The 22,077-nt window shown below is 45.6% G+C and overlaps 1 protein-coding gene and 2 long non-coding RNA genes across 13 annotated transcripts in view; 2 read left to right on the top strand and 1 right to left on the bottom strand.

The window, feature by feature from the left end:
- GPATCH2L (G-patch domain containing 2 like) overlaps nt 1-2,341 on the bottom strand; it is a 59,781-nt gene extending 57,440 nt beyond the window's left edge. For 9 of the 11 annotated variants that reach the window (XR_008513351.2, XM_054530854.2, XM_054530855.2 and 6 more), the window contains exon 1: nt 2,172-2,276. The gene's annotated coding sequence lies outside the window, so the exon portion shown is untranslated. Of the gene's footprint in view, nt 1-2,171 lie in introns of all 11 variants that reach the window. The other 2 variants (XM_002824961.5, XM_054530858.2) reach the window with 2 other exon arrangements.
- Nucleotides 1,521-15,150, top strand: LOC129049937 (uncharacterized). Its single transcript, XR_008513352.2, has 4 exons — nt 1,521-1,641; nt 9,043-9,173; nt 11,712-11,844; nt 14,761-15,150. It is a non-coding gene; the product is annotated as an uncharacterized LOC129049937 (long non-coding RNA).
- Nucleotides 15,151-17,673: 2,523 nt separating this feature from the next.
- LOC134760090 (uncharacterized) lies at nt 17,674-19,667 on the top strand. Its single transcript, XR_010136999.1, has 2 exons — nt 17,674-18,009; nt 18,295-19,667. It is a non-coding gene; the product is annotated as an uncharacterized LOC134760090 (long non-coding RNA).
- The last annotated feature ends 2,410 nt before the right edge of the window (nt 19,668-22,077 follow it).

Genomic DNA, 22,077 nt, shown 5'->3' with positions numbered 1-22,077 from the left:
ATTCTGTTCCTATCACTTCCTTAAGCCACTAAAAATAGATGTTTTGTCCTTTGTTAAATGCCTGAAGTCAACATATTCCTAAGCACAAAAACCTACTAACCAGATGACAACTGGGACAGGACCCAAAACAAATTCGGGGGACTAGACCCTTCTCTCTTTTCCCCAATTAAACTTGTCATTGAATTACCTAATGATGAGATCCAGAAAGATTAGAGACTGTCTCACTAGACAGGAGTAGAAAATCATACAACTTCAAAATCACACTAGAGTTGTGCAAACACAGAGCAGGACACAGTCTCATCGAGGTATTGAGAATGAATGAAAAACTGTTCTTTGGCCTGGGGTCACTGCTGACAATGACCATGGCAGAAAGAAACAGAAAGGCAACTTAGTGACACCCTTTAAGGAAGAATGCAGTTTTCGTGATCCAAGAAATTGTTGACCCAGGTTTGAAGTCAGAATGGAGAAGAGACTAAGTTTGCACCCATTCTGGTACCAACTACCACCTGGAAGCTACCAGGTATAGAACCTTATACAGTATGTCATATATGTCTGAATAATTAACAATTTTTAAGCCCCTCTCCTACCCTTCAGAAAATAAATGTTCGTCCTAGTTATGTGCTTCAGTGCCACACAATCACAGAAAAATAGGATATAATAGCAGCTGAAATGACAGGGATAGGGTGAAGTTTCTAAGATTTCTGGCCAAACTGCTTTCCAAAATTTCTTATTTTTCTGCTCATCCTCAAACCAAACATCACACTTCAGGGGTCACTTCAGAGGCAAACATTTCAAGAAATGCGAGTAGTAGATGCAATCTTCAAAATTCCCTCTTAAGGGGAAATATTTAATTTGTACAGCATCTAATTAAATACAGATTAAATTTTTAGCACTTTTCTCTTGCCTCTATGCCCAAAGTATTTCAAGATCAGCTTAAAATTCTAAGTGGTGCCACTCTGACCATATTCCCATTCATTCAGTTTTCACTTTGCTTTCTAAAGAAAGGCTTTCTAAAACCTATTTTCATGCTGTGCCTATGCCAATGAATTTAAAGACAGGAAAACAGTCCTCTGGCTTATCTGCCACACCTGTAGGAGCAATGGTGACAAGTACTTCCAAAATTACCATACAAACGCACATACATTTAAACAAGACCAAGTTCTTTTGAGCATTAAGAAGTGGCTTATCAACATCTGTGAAAAGAAGGGGGAAAAATGGAAAAAAAAAAAAAAAGTGGATTAAAATGCCATGATTGAGGTTTGGGAGACAACTGTCCCTAAGACCAAAATAAAGAAACAGCATGTCAAAATCTACTTCCCTAACAAAGAATTACTGCTTTAAAAACTCAGGCAACAAAAATACAAAAAACAAAAACCAAAGAACAAATAAAAACCTCAGGCAGAACAGCACAAACTTGAACATGGAACGAAGTCACCAAACAACTTGTAGTCGAATGCCTGTGCAGAATCCTTTCCTGCCTCAAAGCCTGTAATTCGAACAGTAGTGACAAAAGAACCCTAGGGCTCCCCATCCCCAGTCGCGGATGCACACTCTCGAGAGGACCCGGCGCCCAGGCACGCACCCGGGTAGAGATGAGGCTGAGTCACGCACAGGAAGGAACGGGTAGCTGGTGGACAGCAAGTAAGAAGAGAGACAAGAGCTGGGTGGAAGTGAGGGGCGGAGTAGGAGGTCGGAGAGGCAGGAGGCAACTTCTCATTTGGGCTCACGAGGGGCGGGGGTCGCCTCTTCTAGGGCAGAAACTGCCAAAATGCACGTCGTGGCGACTGAGCTCCCTCCGGGATCGGGGGTCGCAACATGGCCACACATAGGAGAAAAACTTTGTTTCGAAGGACTCTCCACCACTCTCCGGCCCGTCCCTGAGGGCTGGGGCGACCATGGCTCGGGACACCAAGCCCTCACGCTGCAGCCCGCCCCAGAGAGGCCGAAAGAAGAAAGGGGAAGAGGGGGCTGTGGCCCCGGAGACGGCCCGACCCACATCCCCAGGGATGGGGACAAGGGCCCTGAAAAGCAAGGCCCCACCACCCTCACCCTCCGGCCGGCTGCCGCAGCCCCAAGACGCCCTTAGCCGCTCAGCGGCGACTTGGCGCTCCGATCCCCTCTGGTACTAGCCCCCAGGACCCCAACACTCTCAACCCACTCCTCCCCCTCACCAGCTGCCGCAGCCACCTCCAACAGCCGCCGCTTTTTGGGCCGACTCTCACCGCCGGGGCCTCTCTCTCTGACCTCATTTCCGGTCTGGGCCGGAGGGGTGGGGCGGCGGAGAGTGGGAGGGGCTAGCTGCAAGATTGGGCCCCTGACACAGTGCTTCCGCCCGTGGCTACACCCACTTCCGCCCCCGCGGTGGGCGTAGCCACAGGAAACCCAGGAGATGGGGCAGGCTACAAGGAGGGGTGTTGAATGGGGTCTGGCCGGGAAAGAGTGTCTCAGAGGTTGAGGTGCCCACGTGGGGAAAGACCCCTGCATGCTGGCCTCATCTTCCTTAGGGGCGTCCAGAAATTGGGCGCTAGGCAGGGATGTCAGCTTATCCCTTGCTTTCTGACCTTTTTAATGGGTCTGAGAAGTTGAGGGGAAATGGATCTTAATGACGTCTACCCTGTGAGCTGGTACAACCTTTGGAAGGGGTTGTTTTGCACGGAGTTACTCAGAACATTTCAAATTGCCTTGAGCAATAAAACAAGTGATATTGGATTATAACTCAAAGTACAAAAGAAATATTCATGAGCCCATACCAATATAAGTGATTGAATAACGAATGAGGAAGAAGAGATAAATCCCCCACAGAAGAATCTCCAATAACTTATGTAGACAGCCATCCTGCAGCATAACTTCCGCCTCCTTAAATGTGGGCTGTGCATAGTGACTTCCTTCCCAAAAGTACAACATCTGTAAAGGGGAAAATGAGTGATTTTACAGTGGAGAAACCTGGCAAACAGTAATTCAGCCAGGTGATAAAGACTATGTGCTAAATCATGTTGATAGTATGTGGAATGATATATGATGAGAATGGCACTTTATGGTACTTTCCTTCCAAATCTCATAACCCAGTCTAATTATAAGAAAAAAAATCAGACAAGCCCGAATTGAGGGACATTCTGCAGAGTGCATGACCAGTATTCTTCAAAATTGTTAAGATCAGCAAAGGCAAGGGAAGTCTAAGAAACTCAGAGCCAGGAGGAGCCTAAGGAGGCACGACAATGTAATATGGTGTCCTGGGTGTGACGCTGCAATTGAAAAAAGAACATTAGGTAAAAACTAAGGAAATCTGGATAAAGTGTCAACTATAGTTAATCATAATGTATCGGGCCGGGCGAGGTGGCTCACGCCTGTAATCCCAGCACTTTGGGAGGCCGAGGCGGGTGGATCACCTGAGGTCGGGGGATTGAGACCATCCTGGCTAACAGGGTGAAAACCCGTCTCTGCTAAAAATACAAAAATTACATGGGCATGGTGGCTCATGCCTGTAATCCCAGCTACTCGGGAGGCTGAGGCAGGAAAATCACTTGCACCTGGGAGGCGGAGGTTGCAGTGAGCCGAGATGACACCATTGCACTCCAGCCTGGTCCACAAGAGCGAAACTCCATCTCAAAATAATAATAATAATAATAATAATAATAATAACGTATCAATATTGGTTGCAATTGTGAGATGTGTTATACTTCTGTAAGAGTGAATAGCCCGGTGCGGTGGCTCACACCTGTAATTCCAGCACCTTGGGAGGTTGAGGTGGGCGGATCACCTGAGGTCAGGAGTTCGAGATCAGCCTGGCCAACATGGTGAAACCCAGTCTCTACTAAAAATACAAAAAATTAGCCAGGTGTGGTGGCACATGCCTGTAGTCCGAGTCCCTACTCGGGAGGCTAAGGCAAGAGCATCACCTGAGCCCAGGAGGCGGAGGTTGCAGTGAGCAGAGATCAAGCCACTGCACTCCAGCCTGGGCGACAGAGTGAGACTCGGCCATCACAAAAAAAAAAAGTGAATAATAGGAGAAGCAGTGTGGATTATACAGAAACTGTAACAATCTTCTTAATTTTTCTCTAAACCTAAAACTATCCTAAAATAAAAAAGTTTATTTAAAAATACGCACATACCTTGGACCCAGAAATTTTGCCCTGAAGAATTGTATTCTAAGGAAAAATTGGAAATGGGCACAAAAATGTTAAATATAGGTAAATCATCTCTGCAGCATTTCCGAGGGAGAGATGAGGAAACTAGAAAAAGCCAGAAGTTCTACAACAGGGGTTAGTTAACTAAATTATGGTACATCTATGGGTGGACTATCTTGCAACTTTTAAAAATTGATGTTGCAAAAGAATATTTAATGACATGAAAAGCCATCGACTTATGATTGTGTACATTTCTGCATGACTGTTATACTTCAATAAAAAGATTACTCTAAAAATGTAGAGTATGATTCCCGTACAAAGGAAATTAAATCTATACTCGCATAGGAATATGACCAGAAGAATCCACTATACAATATCCAAAATGGTTTCATTATCAATGATTATATCTCCTATCTATTGTTTTTTGTGGATTTTCAGAATGTTCTATAGGTGAAAAAAAGTCAAGGTAGGAGACAAAGATAGCTGAGGTTTTGAGCTAGGGCGACTAAGACAATGGTCAGTGCCATCTGCACAACTAGAGAAGTAAAGAAGATAAACGGGTTTAGTGGAAAGATGATTAATTCCATTTTGGACATGCTGAATTTGTGACTCCCACAGGACAGAAATACGGAAATGTTCAACAGGTGTCCACAGGCTTAGGCCTCTTTTCTGCATAAGTGAAAATTCTCTCCCACAAATCACATCTGTTCCCACGGTGTTGGTTGCCTGCATCAGCACTGAAAGCTCCCAAATTTCTTGAAATCAAACTTATATTTTCATCTTTCTACTCGATATCTCCACTTGTTCACCTCACCAGCATTTCCAATTTAAAATGTCAAAAATAGGCCAGGCGTAGTGGCTCACGCCTGTAATCCCAGCACTTTGGGAGGCTGAGGCGGGTGGATCACTTCAGGTCAGGAGTTTGAGACTAGCCTGGCCAACATGGTGAAACCCCGTTGGTGAAATTCAACATGGTGAAATTTAGTAGGAAATTTCTGTATTTCCTACTAAAAATACAAAAAATTAGGCAGGTGTGGTGGTGGGCATCTGTAATCCTAGCTACTGGAAAGGCTGAGGCAAGAGGATCACTTCAGTCCAGGCGGCAGAGGTTGTAGTGAGCTGAGAGCACGCTGCTGCACTCCAGACTGGTGACAGGAGTGAAACCGTGTCTCAAAAATAAATAAATAAATAAATATAATAAAATGTCAAAAATAAAGCTTAGTTTCTTTCTTCCTTCCTTCCTTTCTTCCCTCTCTCCTTTCCTTTTTTTTTTTTTTTATTTTTTATTTTCCAGACAAGTTCTCTGTGAAATGAAAGACAGAGTGAGACCATGTCTCAAAAAAAAAAAAAAAAAAATTGGAGATGGGCTCAAAAATGTTAGATACATACAGGTTAAATTCCTCTCTGCAGCATTTCTGAGGGAGGGTTGAGGAAACTGGAAAAAGTCAGAAATTCTACAACAGGGATTAGTTAAGTAAATGATGGTACACCTATGGACAGAACACCGTGCAGTGACATGATCATTACCTCACTGCAGCCTTGACCTCCTGTGCTCAAGTAATCCTCCCACCTCAGCACGCTAAGTAGCTAGGACTGCAGGCACACACCACCATGCCCAGCTAATTTTTAAATTTTTAGTAGAGAGATAGGGTCTCCACTATGTTGCCCAGGCTGGTCTCAAACTCCTACCATCAAGCGATCCTCCTGCCTCAGCCTCCTAGAGTGCTGGGATTACAGGTGTGAACCACCTTGTCCAGCCTCTTCCATAGTTTCTATCAAACCTGCCCCTTCTCCACTGTTCACTCTTTGGGAAATATCGCCACCATCGTGCAGTTACCCAGGTGAGAAGCTTCAAACCATTTTTAGTTCTTGTTTCTTTCTTTTACACCTTTATCTAGTAAAGTGCTAAGCCTCATAGATTGCACTCCTGCAGTAGTCTTGCATCTGTCCTCCCTCATTGGTTTTTGCTCTGCCATTGGCCTCATCTGGGCAGGTAACCACTCTTCTGGGTGATGCAGCAGCTGCCTTACTGGTCTTCCCACCTGCAGTCTCTCCCCCCAAAATGCCATCCTCTACACAGGCACCAGAGTGAGTTTCCTAAAACACAATTTTAGTGGTGTCATTTCATCCATCTTCCACTACCTCTTGCATTATGCTTGAGCACACCATATCACTTGCTAGTTCTAGAACACCCTTGGGATCTGGGGTGATTTAATGGCTCAATTCCAATGTCACCTCAAGAAAGACACTTACCCTTGCTTGCCCACTCCTTTGGCTCTCACTCTCAGCACTTGCCAGTACCTTTATGACCACACTCTCTTCATTCAACCTGAACTAGAGCCAGTTATGTGCAAGTTTGCCTCCCCAACTAAGTCACTCATTCAACAAATATTTACTAAGCATCTACAATATGCCTGGCCCTGTGCTTATATGTATATAACTGTGTGAACCAAACCAAAGCCTACTGCGTTGCCCTGAAGACCCTGTCCTATTCATTGTATTCTCATCAGTGCCTAGCACAGTGCCTTACACATGGTAGGTGCTCCATAGTTATTGCTGATTAAAAATTAAATGAATACTTGTTTACTAAATGCTGGGTCAGGGACATTAGAGGTGCTTGTCTCAGTCCCATGAGAAAATTGTAATGAAACTTCTGCCTTCATGGGATGGTGGAAGCCATGGGCAGAATCACATAATGAAAGAGGGTGGTGAGAGAAGTGGCCTGTTGTGGAAGAAGAGGACAGCTCCAAAGAGACTGAGAGGATCTGTAGAGAACCTGTGTCTAAAAGCCAGAGGAGAGAGAGTTTTAAGAAAATGAAGAAGAAAAGGAAGTTTGAAGATGAGCAGTTCTGAGGAAATGCCACCACACTTGGCAACTGAGGAGGTCACTGATGGTAATAAGGTCTGAGCAGGCTGCAAGCAGGCAGCAGTGGAGGAGGCGGAAGGAGGTGAAGGGTGAAGCCCTAACTGCCTGACTGTGTCCAGAACTAGAAGCTTCACTTCTTTGAGCCTTTGCTTCCCTATCAGCAATATGGAGACAATATTTGTACATACCTATCTCTTGGATGAAGATGAAATGAAATAATGAATGTAAAGCATTTAGTATACAGCCCAACACAAATTAACTGCTCCAAAAGTATTAGTAGTTACTGAAAAGAGGGGAGTAGTCAACGGAAGTTTCCCTTTTTTGACCATCAAATGTAGTCGAATGAGGAAATTCCCAGCTGAAAAAGAATCTCTACATGGAAGGAAATAATAGGCTTCTCTCACCTCTTTCCTCCCCACAAAAATGTATATATATTTTTTGAGAGAGGGTCTCACTCTGTCACCCAGGCTGGAGTGCAGTGGCACGATCATGGCTCACTGCAGCGTCGACTTCCCTTGGGCTGAGGTCATCCTCCCACCACAGCCTCCTGAGTAGCTGGGACTACAGGTACGCGCCACCATGCCCGGCTAATTTTTGTACTTTTTGTTTGTTTACTTGTTTGGGGTCTGTTTTTTGTTTGTTTGTTTGTTTTATTTTGAGACAGTCTCATTCTGTCGCCCAGGCTGGAGTGCAGTGGCGTGATCTCAGCTCACTGCAACCTCTGCCTCCTGGGTTAAAGCGATTCTTGTGCCTCAGCCTCCCTAGTAGCTGGGATTACAGGCACACACCACCACGCCGAGCTAATTTTTGTATTTTTCAGTAGAGACAGGGTTTTGCATGTTGGTCAGGCTGGTCTAGAACTCCTGACCTCAAGTGATCTGCCTGCCTTGGCCTCCCACAGTGGTGGGATTACAGGCGTGAGCCACCGCGCTTGGCTGTTTTTGTACTTTTTGTAGAGACAGGGTTTCACCATGTTGCCCAGGCTGGTCTCAAACTCCTGGGCTTAAGAGATTCACCCACCTCGGCTCCCAAAGTGCTAGGATTACAGGCATGAGCCACTGTGCCCAGCCAAATATATTTTTTAAACAAATAATTAATAATAAATAAAAAATCTTCAACTGCTGATTTATTACATTCCCTGCACTTATAATAAACCTAAAGTCCTCACTATGGCCTGCACAATCAGGTGTGATGTGGGCCCTGCCTGCCTCTGGTCTTGACTCTCTTCCCTGTGCCCACAGTACCAACCCACCATGCTCTTTTTCCACCTTCCCCAGGGCCTTGACATGCTGTCCTGCGCCTGAGAGCATCATTGAGGCCTTGGCTAAAATATCACCCCCACAGAGAGGACTTTTCTAATATGATCTAAAGTACTTTCTATCTCATCGTCCATTTTGTGCATTTATAACAAAATACCATAGACTGGGCGATTTATAAAGAACAAAAATTTATTTTCTCATAGTTTCTGGAGTCTGGGAAATCCAAGATCAAGGTGCTAGCAGGTTTGGTGGTCTGATGAGGTTCACTCTTTGCTTCAAAGATGGTGTCCTGTTGCTGCATCCTTTGGAAGGGAGGAATGCTGTGTCCTCACATGATGAAAGGCAGAAGGGCAAGTGAGCCAACACTCTGTAAAACCTGTTTTATATGAGCCTTCATTCCATTCATGAGGGGAGAAGCCCGCATGACCTAATCACCTCTTAAATACTCCACCTCTTAATAAAATCACATTGGCCATTAAGTTCTAACACCTGAACTTCCTTTTGGAAAGGATACATTTAAACCACAGCACCTGGTATATTTCCCTTATGGCACTTATTATAGTCCAACTTTATCCTATTTCTTTGGTACTTATTTGTTTATATTCTGTTGCCTCCCACCAGGATGTAAGTTTCATAAGAATAAGGATGGTATCTGTCCTTTCACCTTTGTATCCCCCTGGAACCTACAACAGTGCCTGTCACATAGTAGGTGCTCAATAAACATTTGATGAATGAATGGATTCCTCATCCTCTCTCCATAATTTATTTCCATTTTCCCCTTTTCCTGGCTCAGATCTTCTCTGAACAGATCCAAGACATCCGGAAATCTTTCCAGAAAGTTTTTCCAGCAGCCACTGGAGAGATGTTACTAACAGAAACAGTGTCCACCAAGGAGGACAGGAAGTGTTAGCATATACTTGGAAAGTGAGTGACACCTGGCAACTTGTCCGCCTCCCCTACCCCTGGTACTCCTGGTGCCTTCTCCTTGGGGTTATAGGAACCTTCCCTGGAGGCAGGAATGCAGGGGTGGGGAGATACTGAGCACTCCTTGGCAGCAGTGATAATAGAAACGTATTTCCTGTAAAGCACATCAAGAGAGGGGACAGTGAGGGGCTGTGCTGGGACCCAGGGCAGCAGCCAAGGAGCAGGTGGCAGTAGACAGAGGTTTGCCAACTCCTCCCTTGCCACGCCTCTCATGCTCTCTCACTTACCCTCCTCAACTCTGTTGAATTTAGGGATTTTGTTGAAGTAGCATTTACCAAAAGCTTACTGTAGTCCAAGAATCATGCTGAAGACTAGATTCAGTATTTCATTTAATCCTCTCAATAACCATTTTGATATTCGTGGCTATAGCACCTATAATAAAGGACAGATTAACAAAAGCAAAGCATACAAATTTATTTAAGATAAGTTTTACGTGACACAAGAGCATTCAGAAATGAAGACCTTAAAAAACAGGGAAAACTGTATTTTTATGGACAGTCATTCAGATGTATGATTGCAGAAAAAAGGATATGATCTAATGGTAATAAACTCGGAGAAACTTAGCAAAGCCCATTTTTTCAGATTCTTTTTGGTGTCTTTGCATCTTTGAGGATAGGGACATTCTTTTTCTCCAGGTATAGGGAGGATGCCTCTAGAGTGAGGGTCCTATGACCTACTTTCAGGGAAGGTCAACTTGGTTTTATGGCCCATTACAGGGGAAAGGAAGTGGGAGAAATTCTTTTTAGTTTCTATGGGCTGTTTCTGCTATTTCTTCTACGGCAAAAGTACTATATTTAGGAGTAGTGTGTCCCGAACCTCACCAATTTTCATATGTTTTATTTTACATATGGCAGAAATCCTGCAATACATTTATATTTCTTTTCTTAGTCAATTATTACTGAAAGAGTTTTTTTTTAAAGAAAAGATATTTTATAGTTTCATAAATACCACTTTTGGTGCTTTTCATTCCTTTGTGTATCTCCTGATCTCTATTTGGTATGATTTTCTTTCTGTCTGAAACTTTTTTTTAACATTTCATGTAGTTCTCGTACATTTGTGATAATTCTGTCAGCTTTGGTTTCTTGTAAAGTCTTTATAATTGTCTTCATTTTTGAAAAACGTCTTTGCTGGGTACAGAATTCTATGTTGACAATGTTTTTCTTTCAGGACAGTCATATGCTACATGATGACGTTTTGGTCAATGATGGACTGCATATACAATGGTGGTTTCATAAGAATATAATACTGCATTTTTATTGTATTTTTTGTATATTTGGACATGGTTAGATACACAAATACCATGTTGTTACAACTGTCTACAGCATTCAGTACAGTAACATGTTATACAGGTTTCAGCCTAGGAGCACAGGCTATCCGTTGATGCATTGCAGGCTATACCACCTAGGCTTGTATTACTACGTTCTATGATGTTTGTACAACAAAATCACCGAATGACGCATTTCTCAGAATCTATCCCTATTGTTAAGCAACATGTGACTGCACTTTAAAGATGTTGCTCTGCTGTCTTCTGGCTCACATTATTACAAAGATTAAGTCTGTTTTTCTTCTTATCTTTGTTCTTCTATACGTAATGTCTTTGTACCCTTGCTGCTGTTAAGATTTCCTCTTTGGCCAGACACGGTGGCTCACGCCTGTAATCCCAACACTTTGGGAGGCTGAGGTGGGTGGATCACCTGAGATCAAGAGTTCGAGACCAGCCTGGCCAACATGGTGAAATCCCATCTCTATTAAAAAATATGAAAATTAGCTGGGTGTGGTGGCACGTGCCTGTAATCCCAGCTAATTGGGAGGCTGAGACAGCAAAATTGCTTGAACCCAAGAGGTGGAGGTTGCAATGAGCTGAGATTGCGCCACTGCACTCCGGCCTGGGTGACAGAGCAAGACTCCATCTCAAAAGAAAAAAAAAAAGATTTCCTCTTTATCACTAGCTTCAAGCAATTTGTTTATAATGTGTGTTGGTGTCATTTTCATAATGTTTCATAATGTTTCTTGTCCTTGGAATCATTGAGCTTTTTAATCTGTGGGTTTATAGTTTTCATGCTTTTTGCTATTATTTCTTAAAATATTTTTCTTCTCCCACTTTTTATCTATGGGCATACCTCGTTTTATTGTGTTTAGCTTTTTTTTTTTTTTTTTTTTTTTACAAATTAAAGGTTTGTGGCAACCCTGTAAACCCCGTATTGAGCAAGTCTATCAGCACTGTTTTTCCAACAGAATATGCTCACTTTATGTCTCTGTGTCACATTTTGGTCATTCTCACAATATTGCAAATGTTTCATTATTATTATATCTGTTGCAGTGATCTTTGATCAGTGGTCTTTGGTATAACTATTATAACTGTTTTGAGACACCATGAGTTGTGACCATGTAAGATGGCAAACTTAATCAATAAATGTTGTTTCTGTTCTGACTGCTCCACTGACTGGCCATTCCCCTGTCTCTCTCCCTCTTCTCAAGCTTCCTGATATGTTGCCCAGGCTGGACTCAAATTCCTGGGCTCAAGTGATCCTCCTGTCTTAGCCTCCTGAGTAGCTGGGACTTTAGGCATGCCCCACCACACCCAGCGGCAATAAAATATTTTATAATTAAGGTATGTACATTGCATTTTTAAATATAATGCTATTGCAAACTTAATAGACTACACTATAGTGTAAACAAAACTTTTTTAGCCAACGTGTCCAGCCAACAAAACTTTTATATGCATGGCCAGGCGCAGTGGCTCACGCCTTTAATCCCAGCACTTTGGGAGGCTGAGGTGAGCAGATTGGGCTCAGGAGTTCAAGACCAGCCTGCACAACATGGTGAAACCCTGCCGCTACAAAACAGAAATATTAGCCAGGCATGGTGATGCACACCTGTGGCCTTAGCTACTCAGGAGGCTGAGGTGGGAGAATCTCTTGAGCCCAGGAGGCTGAGGCTGAGCTGTGACCAGGCCACTGCACTCCAGTCTCAGAGACAGAGTGAGACCCTTCTTAAAAAACCAAACAAAACAAAACAAAAACAAGCAAACAAACAAACATTTATATGCACTGAGAGATCAAAAAAATTATGTGACTCTACTGAAATATTAGTTTCATTGCAGTGGTCTGGAACGGAAACCACAATATCTCCAATGTATGGCTGTGCTTCTGGAACTCCAATTACACATATATTAGGTCGCTTTAAGTTGTTCATCTGCCCTTCCTTCCTTCTTTCCTTCCTTCCTTATTGTTTTTCTTTTTTGTTTTTTAGGGATTTTTTTTCTCTGAGTGTTTCATTTTAGGTAGTTTATACTGCTGTATCTTCAAAGTCACCAGCCTTTTCTTCCACAGTGTATAACCTGTTATTTATCACATCCTATACATTTTTCCATCTCAGACATTGTAGTCATATAGAAGTTAGATTTGGAGGTTTTTGTTGTTGTTGCTGTTGTTGTTTTGAGACTGAGTTTCACTCTTGTTGCCCAGGCTGGAGTGCAATGGCATGATCTCAGCTTACCACAACTTCCACCTCTCCGGTTCAAGTGATTCTCCTGCCTCAGCCTCCCGAGCAGCTGGAATTACAGGCATGTGCCACCAAGCCCAGCTAATTTTGTATTTTTAGTAGAGACGGGGTTTCTCCATGTTGGTCAGGCTGATCTTGAACTCCTGACCTCAGGTGATCCACCCACCTCTGCCTCCCAAAGTGCTGGGATTACAGGCATGAGCCATCGCGCCCAGGTTTTGGAGCTTTTCTATATCTTCCCTGTCTCTCCTTAGTATGCTCATGGATTTTTCTACCTTATTAAACATATAAAATGTAGTTATAATTGCTATAATTTAATTTTCTACAAGTCAATCATCTACTGGTCCTACTAGTAGACTACTAATCTTGACTACTAGTTCTGTCATCTGTGTGATTTCTGGGTCTGTTTTATTGATTGATTTTTCTGTAGAAGTGTATTTTCCTGCTTCTCTGTGTCTCATAATTTTTATTGTTTTCCAGATATTATTAATTTTACCTTGTAGGATTCTGGAAATTTTTGTATTCCTTTAATTGTTTAGGTGCGAGGGTAAATACAGTCCCTGTTATTCTATTAATGCCTAAAGTGAAAGTCTTAGGTCTTGTAGTACACTGAGAGTCTTTTACTGGCTGGAACAACTGGGGATAAGGATTGGGAAATTGCTCCAATTCAGCAAGTTCTGGGCCTTTTATATTCCCTCTAAATTATGTTAATAAACTGGTCATTTTCTTCTTCAGCTCATCTTTCTCCTAGTACCTTATCAAATTCAGTTAGTAAGAGCCGTTTCATCCTTTCAGCCTTCTACCTGGAAATCTCATTGCTCAAATTCACAAGTTCATTAAGCACTTCTATCTTCCGAATTACCACAGACAACAGTTTGGCCTATTATTTTGTTAGACATAATATGGGTCACCTTCTTTTCTAGCCTACTATAGTAATTTCCCTTCCTTCCTTCCTTTCTTTCTTTCTTTTTCTTTTTTTCTTTCTGAGACATGGTCTCACTCTATGAGTGGCATGATCACAGTTCACTGCAGCCTTGACCTCCTGGACTCAAGAGATCCTCCCACCTTAGCCTCCTGAGTAGAGTAGCTAGGACTACAGGTGTATACCACTGTGCCTGGCTACTTTTTTATTTATTATAGAGGCGGGGTCTCGCTATGTTGTCCAGGCTGGTCTCAAACTCTTGGGCTCAAGCAATCCCCCTACCTCAGCCTCTCAAAATGTTGGGATTACTGTGCCTAGCCAGTTTCTTTATCATCTTTTCTAGCCTCTACTTGCTTTCCAATCCCAAAGCTAGTACTATATGTGTTAGAGTTGGTTTCGGTTTTGGTTTGGTTTATAGGAATGCCTGATTTCTAGGCATCAATTTAATGCTGCATAACAAGTCACCCTAAAATTTAGTTGCTTGAAACAGCACTCACTTATGACTTCTCGTAAGTTCATATGCTGGCTGGGAAGTTCTCCTCATCCGGCCTAGGCTTGGCTGATCTTAGCTGGGCTTGCTCCTGCATCTGCAGTCAGCTGGGGACTGGATGTTCTAGGATGTCCTGGTCTGGGACAACTTAACTGTCTTCCTCATGTCTCCCACATGCCTGAGATAGATGGCATAGTCATGTTCTCATGACCAGAGGCCAGCCCTAGTATATTCTCATAACCGTTGTAGGATTCTAAGAGAGGAGGCAGAAACACACCGCACTTCTTCTAGTCTCTGCTTGATTCAACCTTGTAACTGACATTGGCCAAAGCAAGTCAAGCGGCCAAGCCCAGAGTCAGTATGGAAATGCAGTAGCAAGAGGCGTAGATACACAGAGGCATGAAAAATCAGGGACATTCACACAGTGTCTACTCCACCTGCGAAGTGGGTATTAGAATTATTATTATCATCCCCACTTTACAGATGGGAAACTGAGGCACCGCGAAGTTAAATGTCTTGCCCAAGATCTTAGCAAGGGGGTAGCTTTGAACCCGGGTGATGTGGCTCTGGAGTCCCTATGCTTTCAAGCACAGCGCTCTACCTCCCTCTAGGGACAGGCCCAGGGCATTCCAGGAGCCTCCAACCCATCTGGAAAATGGGTCATCCAGCCTCCTCTTGGAGCCCTCCAAGAAGGGCAAGCTCACCACCTGCCTGCCTCAGCCATTGCCCTCGGAGACGAAAGCCAAAGACCGGCAAGGTCTGGCTGCGAGCGGTCACCGGAGGAGGCCCCTGCCAGTCCCTGCCTCCCAGCCTTAAGTGCCTGAGGCCGCAAAGTGAAGCCTTTCAGGGGTTAAAGGCAAGGAAGAGAGAAACAAAAGAAGGAATAAAGTCAAGAAATGTGCCATGAAGCTTCCTGCCGCGCAAAGCAGAGAAAGTCATTTCCAACTTCTTTCATCTCGTAGATGAAGCCACTAAATAAAGGGGCAAAGCGGCGAACACAAGGGCTTTTAATCTGTCTCATCTCCTTCATAATAACTGCAAATTTTCCCTGGGCCCCTGGGAGTGAGCCTCTTCCCTGCGCTCGGCCTTATCTCCCCCTCCACATTTCGCCGGCGCCGCGCCGCCCCCCGCGCGCGCTGCCCGGGCCGTCCCGGCGAGGCCTGGGGGAGCCTGCGCTCCCCGCCGCATTGTTCGGGCCGGCCCGGGGCGCAGAGGAGCGATGAAGGCCAGTCAAAGGGAAGCGGGCGCGCCGCGGTTTCATTAACGCCGGCCTTTCAGCGGCGCGCATATCAGAGCCAGGCCTTTTCACAGGCGCTAATTAGCAATTTGGAACCTTCCCCCCTCTGGAGAGGCGCCTTCAATCTAACAAGTGGGAACGGCGCTGCGCTCCCTTTTTTCTTGTACTTAATATTTATTGTTTTCCATTTTCTCCTTCGCCCTCGCTTCCCCCTCCCACCCCGCCGCATTGTCCAGCTCACCGCCACCAGATAAGGCCTTGGGGAGGGGGCGGGGGGAGGGCGCATCATTAATCACTCTTTTAATTCTTGGCTAATGATAACTTTCTCGCACCAAGAGAAGTTAATCTTTCCTGGATGTGGAGAGGAAGGGAGAGTTGGGACGGAGCGGGGGTGGGTGAACACAGAAGGATGGCTATGATGGAAGGGGCCACTCTAATTCTTCCTCCCCCCACCCCATTCTCCAACTTTCCCCCCTGACCTGTTGGCATTGCAACTAGATACGCTCGTTCTTCCTGCCCCTCTATCCAGCAGCAACCGTTCCCCAAAGTCTGGCGTATTCATCAAAGCTCAGCTCAGATACCCCCTCCTCCGTGAAGCCAACCCTGATTGTCCGGGCTGAATCTCTCTAAAATCCTATAGCGCTATTCACACACTGTGATTATGGCGAATTCTGCCCATGCTATGGTGGCTTATAAGTCAAGTGTAGAGAATACCAAATCTTTAAAACGTCTGTATCCTCCCTAGGACCGGTGTACAGTAAATGTTTGTGGAATCAATGGATCAACACATTTCTGACTACCACAAGAGTACAGGCTTTTTTAAAAAAGGAAAAAGTAAAAATGGCTCACCCCTGTAATCCCAGCACTTTGGGAGGCCGAAGCAGGTGGATCACGAGATCAGGAGTTCGAGACCAGCCTGGCCAAGGTGGTGAAACCCCTTTTCTACTAAAACTACAAAAAAATTAACCGGGCGCGGTGGCAGGCACCTGTAATCCCAGCTACTCCGGAGGCTGAGGCAGCAGAATCGCTCAAACCAGGAGGCGGAGGTTGCAGTGAGCCGAGATCGCGCCACTGCACTCCAGCCTAGGTGACAGAGTGAGACTCCATCTCAAAAAAAAAAAAAAAAAAAAATTGCCAGACGTTTAAATAGCATTTGCCCTTGCTGCATGGCACATACTGTTCTAAGCACTTACTAATATTCACTCACTGAATCCTCATAACAACCCTGCTCAGTAGACGTGGCTCCTGTTTTACAGCTGAGGAAACCAAGACGCAGAGAGGGTTAGTAACTTGCCTGTGATCACAGAGCTGTGAAGCAGCAGAGCTGCAATTCAAACTCAGGTTTTCGGGCTTCAGAGTCTGTGTTCTTAAGCCCACTGTGCTGGGCTACGATCTTGGCTTCCATACAGGACTCTGCTTCTCTACCTGGATGGTGGAGTGGGCTGGGAGGGAGGCCCATGCCAGGAGTGCAGGCCGGTGCAGAAGGGGTGGTAAAGATGGCAGATAAGCCAGGCCCTCACCTGAAAAGCCCACGGAACAGTCAGACCTGACACCTGGGGTTTGGCACTTGGCCACAAAGAGAGCCCTATCAATAGTGGCCTAAGCCCTGGGCCCAGACCATGGCCAAGACCCCCTGCATAACCCGATCTCCCTTCTAACCGCAGGCCCATGCCACTCATTTCGAGGCAACAGGATCAAAATTCCCAACAAACTCTGGGTTCTATTTGCAGAAGTGAGTTGAGTGGAGTGCCCTGGAGAGGGAGGGAGGGCAGGAGAGCCCCCGAAAATCCCCTCCGAATTATAAACATATCCTCTTTAAGTACATTTCTAAGGATAACATTTGTATTACTCTGTCCTGTGCCTGCAGATAGAGCCTGCTTATCTCCTGCATCTCGCTCCTTTCTCTCCACTCTGCTGGGAGCCGTCCCTATCTGAAGCCACGCTGGCAATCCGCTTCCCTGCAATTGTTTCGATCGAGGGGAAAAATTAATTTCTGCCTATCGTTAATTGAGAGAATTGTATGGAGGGCGAGGGGAGGGGAGGGGGAAGGAGAGGAAGGAAGGAGGTGGAGGGGAGCAATCGTGTTATTAACCGTGTCCCTTTCATAAGCAAATATTCTGATTGCCATCAGTGAGATGAGAGGCTCATTAATGCAGGAAGCAGAGAGGTGATTAGAGAACTTTCAAGAGCTATTGAGCTAAGAGGGAGGGATGGTTGCAGGGATCTGGAGGCTGTGGGAATTTGGGAAGGACTGGGTGGGGGAAAAGCCACTAGCCTTGTAGATGGGCTTTCCTGCCCCTTCTCAGCCCCTCTCCCCAGGACTCACTTTCAAACAGTCCCCAACACTCACAGCTAGAGTTGGGAAGAATGCAAAAAAGTGAGTGAAAACTTCGCAAAAGTCACTTCTCCTCCAGGTCAAATTTTCTAGCCCCCAAATATGTTTGTCTAAGAGACTGCATGTGTGGTTTTTAAAAGTAATTAATGTTATTTATTTATTTATTAGGAATGGGATCTCGCTGTGTTGCCCAGATTGGACTCAAACCCCTCCTGGGCTCAAGTCATCCTCCTGCCTCCGCCTCCTGAGGACCTGGAACTACACGTGTGGGCCACCACCTCTGGCTCAGTGTGTTTGTTTTAATTATGGGATTGTAATCCCTGATTTACCAGTCCCCACCAGTTCCTGTTTACTGCCCCCATCCTGCCTCACTTGTTTATGTCCCTGCCTGGTCTGTGACATCCTTTGTGTGTGCAGCTCAGTCAGGCTGGGGCTGCAGAGCTCAGAACTGCTGGAGGCGGTTGGGGATTGAGAGGGAGGAGATGGTGAGAGGAGATGGGCACGTGGGATGGTGCCAAGGGTGGATGTTGTTGGTACCCACCTCACTTTCTCCCCACCCACTTCTGATTTCAGCCATAGCTATGCTGGTCAGTGCCATGGGAACATGTTCCAACCCAATTCGCCTCAAGCAGGACCTCATATTTCTCTCAAGCTTTCTCCCCCAGGAACTTCTCCAAGGAGAAGGTGCTCAGCCCTCCAACACACCACCCTCCACACACACACACCAAGCATGGTGCAGAAGTCTGGGTGAGTTTATGCCCCCTGAGCCAATCGGGGACAGACGTCTGTGAATAAATACCCCGGAAGGATAACTCTGGAGGTCATTCTGTGTCCAGCTCAGAGGGCCTGGTGGAGTCGAGCCCCACAGCCTGCAGCAGCTCTCTTGGGAGCACACTCTTTCACTGGCATCTGTATTGGCCTCACTTTCCCCACCCTCACTCCTGCTACCTGTTGCCACCTCTCAAACTATCTGTACCTAAGTCTGCTCAGTTCTCCTTCCAGGGGAACACAAACTGAGACACTAGCCATATGTGTCCCTAGTACAAAGGGCAGGAGATGGTCACAAGGGAGAGTGGCAAACACTACATTACAGAATGGCTACGGATGGTTCTGGGCAGCAGCAGGTGCTAGAGACAAAGGCATATGCTGGGGCAGAAGAGCCAAGATCAGGAGCCAAGGAGAATAGGGAAGCCACAGGTTTAGCTCAGGTGCGGAGACAAAACCACATGTGAGCCAGAGATGACGACTCCTGGAAACTGACGCTCTGTTGGGGAAAGCTGCGTAGGCGGCCCTGTGGTGGCACAGCCACAGCAACATAGCCAGCTTCCTGGGCTGTGGCCAGACACTGCACCTGGGCTCAGGGTGCTCCAGACACTAAATGGCCATCTCTAGGTGCTTCCAAATCTTCCTGACCTCTCCCAACTGTGGACCTGAGAAATTCTCCAAGACAAACGGAAACCATGCCCAGTTCTTCTTCACACCCAGCTCTTCTAGCTCCCAGAATGCTTCCCAATGTCTGTTTTCAAAGTAAGGTGCTCCCTGCTGGAGGCACAAAAGAGACAGAAGCAGAGGAATATGAAGGAGAGAGAGCTGGTGCAGGACTCAAGGGAAGGGGGCTGTGGTTATCCTGTCCCCCAAACCTCACACCCAAAGGACAACTGGATTCTCCTCCAAGAAGCAAATGTTCCCTCCCAATATATCCAGACTCCAAAAATAGGAGAGCAACCAGCAGAGACACCAAGACCAAAAGGAGGCCTGGGAAAAATTAGGAAAGAAGAAAAGAAAGAAAGAAAAGGAAAAGAGGGAGAGAAAAGAGCGGGAGAGGCACTTGGAGATTTTCAGAACAATCTCCATTCTTTACGGTGCTTTCTGTTTAAAAAAAAAATGAAAAAAGAATGATGGAGAAGGGGAGAGAGTCGGACAAGTTTAATGATGTGTGTTCAAAGCTCAGATTGGAAAAATGACAGAGAAAAGCAGCCTGTTTCGGCACTAATAAATTGTTCTTTGCCATAAGAAGCGCCTGTCGCGGCATTAATACAGGCCCCTAATACACGGGTCAGGGTTAAGTAATTCTCTCCGGCAACTTAAGCGAATAATGAAGCTGGCAGCGGCTGGTGGTGCGGTGGGAGAGATGGTCTATGCTGCCAGCACTTCGTCTTCATTTATTATGCCAGCGGCGGCATGGATGGGAAGCCTCCGCCGAGGAGATATCGCTTCATTTCGGCAAGGTAATGAAAGCCGGGTTGGGGGGAGGATAAACCAATTTGCCGGCTGACACTGGGAGAAGTGATTTGCGGACTCAAGAAGGGGAGAGGAGGGCCCATGCACAAGGAGACACAAGGCTAAGCCATGGTGGGCCAAGGCCCTTCCACAGGCAGAGGCCGGGCAGGGGCACCACAGTGGGGCGAGTAGAACAAAGCTAAGGGAAGAAGGGGGCAAAGTGGAAGACCCAGGTGAGTGGAAAAATGAACGGAGAACAGAGCAAAGGAAAGAAAGGTCACAGATGTATGGTGTCTGGGGGTAACGGATGGCTGAGGCTGGGAAAAGCGGCATTGTGGGAAAGAAAAGAAACTGAGGCAGAAGCTGAGAGTACAAGAAAAGGCCAAGGCTAGTGGGGCAGAGAAAATTGGTTGGAGATTGCAGGGAGAAAGTATAGGTTGGCTGATAACAAGGTTGAAATATTTGGAGGTAAACTGTTTTTGAATGGGGAGTCTGAAGTTTGCTGTGAACATTCCAGTGGTCATACAGTTTGGCAATTATGTTCTGTATGAACAGCTCTGGCCAGTTGGCCATCAGAACCACCTCTGGCAGCTTCTCTTCTCCAGTGATGTTCTCAGGTGGCAACTTAAATTTGGGGGCAGATGGTCTGAGCTTGTGTTACTGTGGGAGTAGGAGGAGCAGTCTCTTCCTTCTGGACTGATCAGAATTGCTCATGGAAGGAGGTCCCCCAGTTGTACCTTAAAAGTGGAAGGAAACCTTCTCCTAGGTCATGTGTCCAGGTGAGTCTCCCCTGCAGTTGAGTACCTCCCTCCAGCAGTCTGGCCTAATTAGTTGTCATTCTTTGTCCCAAGTCTAATTTCTTGTCCTGAGTAACAAGAAGTAAGAGCAGGACTGGTGGTTCCTGCCAGTCCTCTCATAATGTTGGTAACCATGTCTTGTGTGCAATTCAAGGTCACATCTGAACCAGGCGTCACACCCATAGAGACAGACATAACCCCAGCGAAGTGGGTTGGGTTACGTAACTGCCCTGTTACTTTCTCTAGCACTGGCACCTTTCTTTCTTTCCTTCAGCACCAAGACTTTTGGACAGCTCCACCGAGAGAGCCAGCAAATTAAACAGGATTTCTACCCTTATTATCACGTTTTCAAGTTCCCTAAGACCCATTCCTACCCCTTCCTCCTAAGATTAAGATGAGCAGATCCTCAGCACTCAATAAATGGAGAAGAATCTCAACCTTCTCTTCCCCACCTTCCCCTTGCCAGTGTACTTCTCTCCTTAGTCTACACTCACCCCTGCACACGTTTGTAAGCACATGCACACGCGCGTGCGCGCATGCACACACTCCCTCTCTCTCTCTCTCATTCCCAAGTAATGCTGCCACTTTTCTCCCCTGATGTGGGTTAAGGATTTCCAATAAGGACCAAGTATTTGAAGCTTAACACTGCAGTCTCCAGAGGAGCCAGGCCAATTTCACACTAATCTAACCCATGAAGGGAGAGAGCATCGGAAGCAAAAATTACATCAAAGAGAAGTTAATGCCGAGAAGCAGGCGACATAAAAAGGAGCTACTTTCAGTTTCAAATGACTACACCAATCTGGATTAAGAGATCAGCCTACCGAATGCCTATATCACCATTGCTATGTCCGGGCACCAGGCAGAATGAAGTCATGTCCTCAGGGGCCACTCTGAATGGGGTCAGAGGAGAAAAATGAGGTTTCCACCCTGACCTCACATTCATTGACATAGTACATGCTCTGGGCTGGGGGCTTTTGAGAAAATAAGTTAAAGAAATATAGGAGAAAAGACTAGAAGAAAGCACATCAAAATGCTAGCTTTGTATTTAGGGGATTTTCCCCCCTCTCTATTGCTCCATATTTTCTGGAATGAAGTTTTCTTAGTTTCATGGTGACAAAAATAAAATAGATGTTCAAACAGCAATGGGACCTCAATGTGCTTTCCTCCGTCTGGAATTTATACCTCTAGGCCATTTCCTTGGCACAACACTTAGCACAGTTATGTTTATAGGTGAAAAAGCACTTTATAAATGACTGTGCAGAGGATTATGATGGTGTGGTCAGTGATGGAAAGTGATGGGGGAGCTGCAGTTGCATTCACTAATTCTAAGACAGTGGCA

The sequence above is a fragment of the Pongo abelii genome, chromosome 15 (assembly GCF_028885655.2).
Source record: "Pongo abelii isolate AG06213 chromosome 15, NHGRI_mPonAbe1-v2.0_pri, whole genome shotgun sequence".
NCBI classification, from domain to species: Eukaryota; Metazoa; Chordata; class Mammalia; order Primates; family Hominidae; genus Pongo; species Pongo abelii.
This window is presented reverse-complemented; position numbering and strand designations above follow the sequence as displayed.